Consider the following 11,458-nt stretch of genomic DNA (forward strand, 5'->3'; position numbering starts at 1 on the left):
ATAGGTATGTGGTCATCTGTCATCACATCAGGGCTAGACTTTGGAACCATTTACGATATCAGATCTGGTGGGGTGTCATCTGAGATACAGCCGCGGAAGGCTGTGGTGCTATCCCGAATGCTTTCTCGGATTGCCAGCACTGGTGACCTTAGGAGAGTTTTCATTGTCTCTGTGAGCCTTATGACCATGACCTGGAAAAGATACAACTTTCAGTGGTCCACCACCCTACCCAGAGCTGACACAACCACATAAAAACTATCACAGAACCAGCCCTTCTTGTCCCTCTCAGATTCTTTATAAAACTTTTTAAAGGCTTGTGCCTGTTTTAAGCTGCCAAGCTCCCACAGATTTGTTTCTTTGCAATATTGGATGACTGAGGTGAGAGGAGTTGGTAGTTTGAGTTCTGTGGATGATTGACATATTCCCTTTCATGTGAGTTATAGTTCAGGAGTTTTAGGTCTCCAGGGTTAACAGCATCTAATTGTGCTACTTAAAGTTCAATCCAGTGAAGCAAGGAAGTTGATCAAGATCTTAAGTGAAGCTGAGGATCACTCACTCACCTGGGAGTCTAGATAGCAAAAACCTGCTAAGCCTGGGGTTTCTGAAATGACCTCCCAGATAATACAGAATTTACCTTCTCACCAGGTGGTGGAGACCTGAACTGTAGGACACAAGAAGAAGCTGTGACATACTACTGTGCGAGAGCTGGGTGTCAAGAATAAAGACATGCCTGTGCTTCACCACAGCACTGAGGGGAGCTGGCTATCCCTTCTTGATCCCATGATACTCTAGAAAGCTACCTATGACATTTGATGGACTTGGGGATAGGATCTCGCTCTGGCTTCCTATTGACTCTCTGGTCCTTGAGTTCTCTGCTGAATGAATTCAGACAAGACTCAGAGTGTGGTGTAGAAGAAAGGCGATTTATCTATCTATCTATCTATCTATCTATCTATCTATCTATCATCTACCTATTTACCTATCATCTATCTATCTTTGTTTTTTCCAGACAGGATTTCTTTGTAGTTTTGGAGCCTGTCCTAGAACTATCTTGTAGACCAGGTTGGCTTCAAACTCACAGAGATCTACCTGCCTCTGCCTCCTGAATGTTGGGATTAAAGGTGTGCACCACCACGGCCTGGCCAAAGAAAGGCAACTTGTTATAGAACAAAAGGAGGCACTCCCAAGAATGACAGTGAGCAATAAACCAAGGGGCATTATGCTGGCATGTGTATTTAGATAGACTTTTTACTATTTTCTTTCTTTTTATTTTTCTCTCATATATTACATCCCAACTGCAGTTTTCCCTCCCTCTTCTCCTCTCAGTACCCCCATCCCTCATCCCTTTTCCCCAAGATCCACTCCTCCTCCTTTCTCTTCAGAAAAGGGCAGGCCTCCCAGGGATATCACCAAACATGACAGGTCAAGTTATGATAAAACTAGACACATCCCCTCATATGAAGGCTGGACTCAGTAGAAGGAAAAGGGTCCCAAAAGCAGGCAAAAGAATTATAGACAGTTCCTGCTCCCACTGTGAGTAGTACTACAGGAACTCTAAGATACATTACCATAACATATACAGAGAATATAGGTCAGACCCATACAGGATATAATCTGATTGTCGGTTCAGTTTCTGTGAGCCCTTATAGGCCCTGGTTAGTTGATTCCGTGGGCTGTTTTCTTGTGTTTCCCTCTTCTGCAGGATTTGCTATGGACCCCTGCACCTATTCATCAGTTGCTAGATGAAGTCTCTCTGATGACAGGTATGCTGGAGATTGATCTGGTTCTATGAGATGACTACTTCAGGTTTCATAGCTACCATTACTAGTTTTCAGTAGGGTCACCCTCATGGATTCCCGGGGGTTTCCATTGCATTAGGTTTCTACCTCACCCTGAAATGCCCTCCCCCATTTCAGGGATCTCAGAGATCTGCCTGCCTCTGCCTCCCAAGAGCTGGAATTAAAGGCATGTGCAACCAAGTCCAGCCCAGTATGCTCCTAGTAGAGAGGGATCTTAGAAAATACAATATGAGTACCGGATGTGGCTTGCTGTATCTGCCCATCCCAGGTCAGAAGCGGGGAACACATTCATGTGCATACTCAGGCAACACATGGTTATTTACATCTAGAATTTGTTTCCACCTACCCTGACTCATTTTGGTTGTAACATGAGTTTCTCCAACTCCAGTATGAGTCACTTTAACATCACTGTTTCTCTTGCAAATTGGACTTCTCTGCCAATAAGATACCGCTGTCCTCAGCACAGGTCCCACTCCATCAGGCTCTGGGGATGACCACACTTCTATTTCTCATGGGTCACACGACAGGTCATGTGCTCTTTCTGCCCCCTCTCCTGGCATCCTTTGACTTGCCTATGCAGAGCACACGTCTAGGAACCACGTGGGCAGAGATCTTACACTGCTGTAAGGTTACCTCATCTTGAAGAGTCAGTGGCACCAAGAACCAGTTGACTTGAGGGTCCCAAACAGGATGAGGAGTGAAGGAGCCTGGAAAGAGCAAATGCCCTGGGAATTTCTCAGAAACCTAAGGAGTGCTCTTGCTATAACGCCCGTAGGCTGGACAGTGGTGTTAGCCTGAATTGGGTGTTATCTGAAGTTTCTCTTGTCTCATGTGGTGCTCCTATCAGGGGCCAAAACCCTCGATAAAGAGCCAATTAAACCCTGCTTCTTTATCCGCTGTTATTTTATGTGACAGCAGTAACTAATCTCTGTAGACAGGTGGCCTTTTGTCTCCCAGGACAGGGAAGTGGGCAAAGGCTTTGAACTCCTGCCTGGAGGAAGTGGCCTGCTGCTTTGTAGGGAGATGTCTTGAGATGGCAGGAGACATGGGCTGCCTAGAACAAGGCTGGGCCTGTGGTCAGTAAAGGGGAGGGTCTGGGCAGAGGAGGGGAAGCCAGCTGTGCCTGTGATAGCTATAGAGAAGCTGGTTATGTGCCCTTCCAGATCAGGATTGCCTGTTGAGAAGCTCAGCTAAAAACTCAGCCTTAGGAGCATCCCCCCCGACATGTGGACGTGTACCCTTGTTCTGCTGGCCTGGTTGGTGGGTAGTGCTTACTCCCAGCCTCTCTCTGGCCCAGGCCTGGGTCCAGAGCATCTCCATCCTTGGAACAGCAGTGGGTACTCAGTGATCAGTCTACAGTGGCTCCCTGTGCGGGCTCCCTTCCTCACCACTGCATGGACCTTGGTGGCTCTTTCCTCTGTCCTAGGTAAGCAGCTGCATCAGCTTAAGGTTTTTGTTCTATGTTCATTAACAGAGATTTTTCTATTTCATGTTCTACTTACCAGGCTTTATCAATAATCTAGTAACTTTACTCTTTCCATACAAGAATGGGTCTCCAAAGCCCTGGTATACATCTATTGGCCCTAGTCACTCAGTGATCATCTCAAGAAACCCAGAGACCCTCTGGGCTCTCAGTCTACCCAGTCTCTCAGCTGGTCAGGAATAAAGGAGGCTGCACTTTGAAGCCTGTGGGATTTTGAGGGGACAGTGAAGTGAAATGTGTTCTGAATACATTGGGTCGAGTAGCCCCTGAGTACATACAGATGTTGTACAGCAACGGGAGGGGCCCTGTGCCTGGCTGCTGATCTGTGTACAAGCTGCACAGAGAGTGACATGTCCCTTTTACGTGGTCAGCTGTCCCATCTGAGTGCTCAGTATCTTCCTTAGATCTGATGCTGTCTATGAAGTAAGATTGAGGTTTAATCGGTACATTGACTGGGTAAAACTACACAGAACTGATAACTCATCTCGAAGGTAGAATCTAATCTGCGCTGTTAAATCCAATTAAATGAGAGCTGACCACTACTTGGAAATGATCACATTAAGATGAAGAAAACAGGGTATTGGGGTAAGAATCTGGCCTTTTTGAGGAGCATTCACTGAGCTGGAACTCTTCTTGCCAGTCAGTGCTGGTCACATCTTGTTGGCAGCGGATTAAAGGGCCAGTACAGCCCCACTTGGCCATGAGGGTCCATCAGCACAGAGTAAAGAGTACGTGAAGAAATGGCGTGTGGAGTGGAAGCCTGACCTCTGAAGCCTGACTGAGGCCATAGCTCAACAGAAAAGTCATTCCCATGACTGGAGCAGGCTCTCTCCACTTCCCAGGGCCACAGGCACCACCTCACACTCCTCCCCTGTGCCAAGTTCTCACAACCCTCCTATGGTTTCCGTGTACCAATGTCTCATGATCTTCTCAGGCTTCCTGTGTCAGGTCTTATGCCTTTCCCAGGGTCTCTGTATGTCAAATGCTCACAACCATTTTTTAATTTTTTAAAAAAAACTTATTTTTTTCTCATTTTACATGCCAAATCTAGTTCCACTCCCTCTCCTCCTGCTCCCTCCACTTTTCCCCCATCCTACCCCCATCCACTCCTCAGAGAGGGTAAGGATTTCCATGGGGAGTCAACAAAGTCTAGCACATTGCTTTGAGGCAGGACCAAGGCCCTCCCCACTATAACTAGGCTGAGTAGAGAATCCTTCCAAAGAGAATGGGTTCCAAAAGGTCAGAACAAGCAGTAGGGATAAATCCGGGTGTCACTGCCAGTGGATCCACGGTCTTCCCCGGCCATAAAACTGTCCCCCACAGTCAGAGGGCTTATTTTGGTTCTTTGCTGATTCCCTTGCTGTTAGACCAGAGTTGGTAGACTCCCATTAGCTCAGGTAAACTGTTTCAGTGGGTGTCCCCATCATGATCTTGACCGCTTTGATTGTCTTCTCACTCCTTCCACACTTCGACTGGACTTTGGGAGCTCACAGCCCTTTTGCAGTCCCTGTTTACTATGATCAAAGTAACTCAGAAAGAGAAGAGTCATCCAGGAAAATCACTGCAAGGAAGCTGAAAGCAGAAACTGAAGTAGAAACTGTGGAGCAATGCGGTGCACTGACTTTCTTCTCATGGTTTTCTGTTTGATTTCTTTACCGTCAAGGACCATCTTCCTAGGCAGCATCACCCATGGAGGCTGGGTTCTTCCACTTCAGTTGATTCTGTCAAACTTATGGGGGGGGGGCATTTTCTCAATCAAGAGTCCCTCTTCCCAAATAACTCTACTTGGGTCAAATTCACAAAAAAAGTAACCAGATTACACAATTTCCTTGAAAGTGACCTGTAAATTCCTTGTAGCTTCTTTGGAGATAATTTAAAAATATGTATTAATTGAATGCAGTTCCAATCTTAACCCCGTTGGTGCTTATGAATATAAATTAGCCATATAGGTTGAAATTTACACAGAAGGGTGAAGTTTGAGAAGAGCCATACAGCACTGGCTCAAGAGTAGCAGGAGATCATAGAAAGTCTTTAAAGAATTTCTCACTACATATGAATCTTTGGTCAGCTTTCTGAGCTGTGCTCAACTTCTCCTGGTCAGTAGCCTTTGTTTTAGTTTTTTCCTTGAGAAATGTATTAACACGTGAAATTAATCTGTATGAAAATTTTCCTCTGCGTCTTTGCACGGTTCAGTGGGTCTTTTCCACTAACTTGCCTCCCCTGAAGCCCACATGGTTCTTACTAAGCTGTTGTTTTAACAAGTATGCATATGTCCGTTCCATTAATGATAAGCTAGTGGGTCATTTTAAAGTATGTGGAATGATGCCCTCGGAGGGCCTTGCTTCTCCCTAGCTGTTTCAGGAACCCAGGACATCCTAGCACTTTGTACTATTTTGGAGGAAGTGCAAGGCCACAGAGGATCACAGAGCTGGGTCTCCTGGCCTATAATATTGCTAACAGAAGACTCAAGTGTGCTCAGGGGGCTCATGTGCGTATAAAGAACTCCGCTCGGCACAGAACCATGCAATACAGGAGGTGACAGTGATGGAGGATTCAGGAAGTGCTGACTCCCTATCAGCCCAGACTACAAGCGTGCTGTGGGATGCCTTGCATAGGCTGTGCAATAGCCTCCCCAAGGGAAGTGAGGGAAGGGCACACACACCACCAGGGATGTGTGCACTCCGGGCTTCCACCCTTCCTACCTTTTAGCATTTGTTCTCCTGGGCTCTGGTTCCTCAGGGAGCGAACTCTGCCCTTAAGCAGGAGGAACCATACTAATTTTATATGGGACCAAACTAATTTTCTCTTTCTCATCACTCCCTTTAAGCCAACTGAACATCAACATTTGGGGATAACCTGGAATATCAGAGATACTGCAGAAGCCAACATTTCACTGGTGGTCTCAGGTCTGCTCCCCAACCCCCAGCTAGGCAGGAAGAACTGGGTTTCAAAATGGGGACTCCTCTGAGGGCTCTTGCTCACCTACCTTTATTTGAGGTCCCCAGAAGCCTGAGAATATGAATCAACTCCTCCTGCTTACACAGTCCCCTTAAGTTATTTGGTTTTCATGCACATGTACTAAATATATATGCCAGGTGGTGGTGGCACATGCCTTTAATTCCAGCACTTGGAAGGCAGAGGCAGATCTCAGTGAGTTTGAGGCCAACCTGGTTTACCAAGTGAGTTCCAGGAGAGCCAGGATTGTTACGCAGAGAAATCCTGTCTTGAAAAACAAACAAACAGACAAACAAACAAACAGGAAGAAAAGTATACACATTAGTGGCATTCTGTGTGATATTTCCACACATGTGCACAGTGTGCATTGATCAAACCCAGCCTCCCTTCATCCTCCCTCCTTCGCTCCAATCTCTAATAAACACTCCTACATCCAGATTAACATTTTAGGCTCCACCTAAGCAAGAATAGGTACACAAGTGTCTGGCTCTCTCCTGTTAACATGTCTTGCAGCTTCATGTATTTTGCTGAAAATGTCAATATTTTGTCTTTCTTTATGGCTTAATAATATTACATTGTGTGTGTGTGTGTGTGTGTGTGTGTGTGTGTATATATATATATATATATATATATATATATATATCACATTTAATTTATCCATTTTTCTACTGATGGACACCTACCTAGGCTAACGCTGTATCTTGGCTCTGGAGAATAGCACAACAACAAACGCAGGTATGCAGGTCTCTCTCTAGCATGGTGATTTAATTTCCCTTGGATATGCAGGTCTCTCTCTAGCATGGTGATTTAATTTCCCTTGGATATGCAGGTCTCTCTCTAGCATGATGATTTAATTTCCCTTGAATATATAGTCAGGCAGTAGAATCATAGAAAGCTCTAGTTTCAATGTCCTCTGGTGACTGTGCTGTTTACATTCCAGGCAGCATTGTGTGTGAGTTCATTCTCCACACCCTCAGCAGTATCGTTTTTATATGCCAATAACAAACTTCCTGAGAAAGAAATCATAACATCAATAACATTTACTATACATAAAAATAAGTAAACTAAAACCAAGAATAAATTTAACCAAGAATGCGAAGGATCTCTGCAATGGAAAACAAAGAAACAAAAGAGTGGGAATGCCTTCTGTGTTTAGTGTATTAGAAGCAATGTTATTGCTAAAATGTACACACTACAAAGAAATCTGCATGTTCAACATACTCCTCCGTCAAAGCACCGATGAAATTCTTCATAAAACTAGAAAAGTGATTTAAAAATTTTTAAAGATACTCAGATTCAGAATAGCCAAAACAATCAATCCCGAGTAGGAATAGCAGTGCTGGAGACATCACAGTACCTGATCTCAAGCTACATAACAAAGAAAGAGTAACAAAACAGTATGGAATAGCATGAAAATAGACATGTAGATGAATGGAACAGAACAGAGGAATAAACCCACAAAGGTATAGCCAACTGAATCTCAACAAGGGCAACCAAAATATACACTGGTAAAACAGGATTGTCAGCAAGCGATGCTGGGGAGCTGGGAACCCACCTGTAGAAGATTGGAATCTGAACACTATCTCTTATCTTGTCCAATAACAAATAAATACATGAATAGAAAAATTAAATTACCTAAGTGTAAGATCTGAAACTCAGGACAGAGGATATGTCTGGAAGAAGGAGAAGAAGAAGGAGAAGAAGGAAGAGGAGGAGAAGAAGGAGAAGGAGGAGAAGGAGAAGGAGGAGGAGAAAGAGGAGGAGAAAAAGGAGAAGGAGGAGAAGGAGAAGGGAAGAAGGAAGAAGGAGGAGAAGAAGGAGAAGATGAAGGAGAAGGAAGCAAAAGAAAGTAAAAAAGAAAAGAAAGAAACTACTAGAGGAAAACATAAGGAAATGTTTTAAGATATTTATATAGAGCCATGGAATTAAACAAGAATTGAAAATGGAATTTTATCTACACTAAAAAGTCTCTGTATAGTAAAAAAAAAAAACAAAACAAAACAAAACAAAAATCATGGGAGAAAATCTTTGTCAAGTATTTGCCTGATTGATACTTGCATAGATAGGGGTGGTGTCTGTTCAGGCCTGGAGTTTGGGCAAGGTTGGGTCTATTGTGTATGGTGGAGTCTGGAAGTGCTGGCTCTGGGGTAGAGATTTGCCTCATTAAAGACAACAAAGCTTAATCAGTGGGTAACCAAGGCTCTCCTTCCAAAGGCCTCTCTATATCACAGCCAGCAGGGGGCAGGCAGTCACCTCTTCAGGGCCACCAGCTGTGAGCTCAGGGCATCTGCCCTACTAATCATTTTATTTGTCTTGGGATCATAGTGCTCATTTTGTTCCCCCCCCCTGTTTAATTTTTATTAGAAATAATGATTAGAAGTCAGAAACCACAACTGAAAAAAAATCACCCTTGGGAAGGATGAAGCAGGTTAGGGATGAGAGTCTGCTGCCTCCTCAGACCCACCTCCCCTTTGCTAAGGGCCTGAAGAAACAGCAGAATACAAGGGACCAGGCCTTCTCAGAACTTCAGTCTCTGTGGCCCCACTCACCCCCATGGATGTAGTGGCAGGCGCCATGGTAGCTTCCTGGGCTGTGCCATCTCCTGCATCCAAGATTCTGCCTGACTTCTCTGTCAGGGCTCAGAGAAGATGTACTTCTAGGTGCCTTGCCGAGGTGGAGGCTTACCTGCTCCTCTTCTGTTACTATTTAAGGACTTGTACCACTTTTCAACATTACTCTAATGTTGGAGATTTTTCTAGCACTGGCAAGTTTCTAGACTTAGTACTCAGGCAAAGTCACAACCCGTGGCTCCTTTGTGGTTCCCGTCCTCCTGTGGTTCAAGCCTCAGCCCAGGGGTAGGTCAGCACACTCAGATTTGCCCATGGTTCCACTGCAGAATGTGCCAGGGCCAAAAACTATGCTCACACTGGTGTGAAGTTCAGTCTTGTGCTCATTCCCACACTAGTCCTATCAGCCAGGCCTGAAGGAGTTCAAGAGGTTGGGACCCTCATTTTCTGGTGGCTCAGAAACCCTGCAGAGAGAAGACTGCCCATCACAGTATTTCCCCAGTGGCCCAGACCCAGCAGAGTCCAGCAGGTGACTGGCTTCCTTTGGCCTGAGACTTTCTTACTAGAGTTCCTGAAGCTGTTTTCACCACTACATTATGAGGAATTTTGTTGTTATTTTGAGTTTTTGTTCTTGATTTTTGGTTATTTATTTGTGTGCATGCATGGCGTGTATGTGTGTGTGTGTGTGTGCATGTATGTGTGCATGCGTGTGTGCATGCGTGTGTGCGTGTGTGTGTGTGTGTGTGTGAATATGTTTGGAAACCAGAAGTTATGTGGTTATATTGGGTATCTCCATGTAGGGCTCTGTATTTTTGTTTTTGAGACAAGGGCTCTCATCGAACCTGGAAATCACTGATTGGTTAGAATGGTTGGTCGGTGAGCTCCAAGCCTGTCTATACCTGAACTCCTGAGTACAGGGATTACAGACTCATGCCAGTACAGCCAGTTTTCATGTGGGTGCTGAGGATCTGTGCTGAAGTTCTCATGCCTTCCAAGGCAAGGTATTTACTGAATAAGCTATCTCCCAGCTCCTGGACTTTGGCTCTTTTTCAGACACAATCTTGCTATGTAGCCCTAGTTGGCCTCAGACTCACTGCATATACCAGGTTAACCTCAAACTTGTGGAAATTCTCCTTCCAGACTCCTAGGTACTGGAATTATAGGAATATGCTACCTTACTGACCATACCATTTCTTTGAGACAGGAACAATTGCAGTCACAAGCCAGATTTTATGCTCTTTTTCCCCCATGGGTCCTGCACGGACACATCTAGAGATCATGCAAGTTGAACTTGGCCTTTCACACATAATTGTCTTATATTAGCAACACAGTTGCCACTGGTCACGTTCTGCCTGTAAAAAGAGACCTTATCATTGGAAGTGAGCAGAGGTTTGGTGGGAGCTTTAGGGATTCACACCTTAGAGTCAGAGAGGATCCCTGGTGTCAGCTCCTTTCAGCATGGCTGGGCATCCCAGCAGAAGATCTTGCTCCTGTTCCCCAAACAGCCAGTGGATGCAGGTTTTTCCAGAGGCAGTTTGCTCTTCTTTTTTTTTTTTTTTTCTATTTTATCTTTTATTGAAAATAGATTTTTCTTTTTTTTATTGCAAAAAGAAGAAAAAAAAGCATAAACAAAAAACAAGTTTCCACCTCCTCCCAGCCTCCCATTTCCCTTCCCCTCCTCCCACCCTTCTCCCCCTCCTCCCACCCTTCTCTCCCTCCTCCCACCCTTCTCCCCCTCCCCCCACTCCTCTCCCCCTCCCTCTCCAGTCCACAGAGCAGTCCGGGTTCCCTGCCCTGTGTTAAGTCCTAGGTCCTCCCCCCTCCGTCCATATCTAGGAAGGTGAACATCCAAACTGGCTAGGCTCCCACATGTGCAGTTTGCTCTTCTTAAGGGAAGAGGCAATTCGTTAAGGATCTCATTCTCTAGGGTTAAGTCACCAGCTTCCCCAGCTGCTGCAAGTTACGATCCTGAAGGCAGATTGCTCAGTTGCCATACCTGCCCTGCGCTGACTGGAATTGCTGTGCTGATTATTCAGGAGATAGCAATGTGTGGAGGCAGCACTGTCCCAGGCTGTGCACGCGGAAGCAGAGCCTCACAGAAGTGCAAGGTCACCCAGTGAGGTGGCCACACGTCATCTCAGAGCCCACTGCAGTATTTGTCTTCTGTAACCTCCCAGGCATCCCAGAAGAGACTGGGTGCTAAGTTTCTTTTCTATTTTTAGTTATCTTGTTCTATGTTGAGAATGATTTTATAACTTGCTTGAAATTTCTCTAGGAAGTAGGTAGGGGTGTACACCCTAAATAAAAAGGTGCCTTGTGATTTGGTGGAAGGTAATATTTGTTTATTTCCCCTGCTGTAAAATGCTCTCCAATCCGAGTGAAGCAGGAGTTGGCAATCTGGGAGATGCCCCAGGAGGTGGATCAGCACTTGCTGATTTGCATACAAAACTCAAAATGGGAAGAAAGTTTTTAGGGAGCGTAGAACAAGTCTGGATACCCCTGTTGCCTGATTTCCAGTTCTTTCACTGAGTCTGACCAGACTTTTCAGCTCAGCCATGTGATGAAAATAGGAGTTCTGGGGGAAAGGTTCTCAGAGAGCAGCGAGCAGCATCTACCTCCCAGATGAGATTTTACTAACGACCATCTGCAGCTTT

The 11,458-nt window shown here is 45.2% G+C and overlaps 1 long non-coding RNA gene across 1 annotated transcript; it reads right to left on the reverse strand.

Annotated features, from left to right (window-relative positions):
• Positions 1-6,446: 6,446 nt before the first annotated feature.
• Positions 6,447-10,959, reverse strand: LOC121433702. Its single transcript, XR_005972348.1, has 4 exons — positions 10,801-10,959; positions 10,222-10,395; positions 6,921-7,247; positions 6,447-6,505 (listed from the first exon to the last, which is right to left on the reverse strand). It is a non-coding gene; the product is annotated as an uncharacterized LOC121433702 (long non-coding RNA).
• Between the last annotated feature and the right edge of the window lie 499 nt (positions 10,960-11,458).

Source organism: Microtus oregoni, unplaced genomic scaffold, assembly GCF_018167655.1.
Source record: "Microtus oregoni isolate MIOR12 unplaced genomic scaffold, Mior012 000040F_ref0000088, whole genome shotgun sequence".
NCBI classification, from domain to species: domain Eukaryota; kingdom Metazoa; phylum Chordata; class Mammalia; order Rodentia; family Cricetidae; genus Microtus; species Microtus oregoni.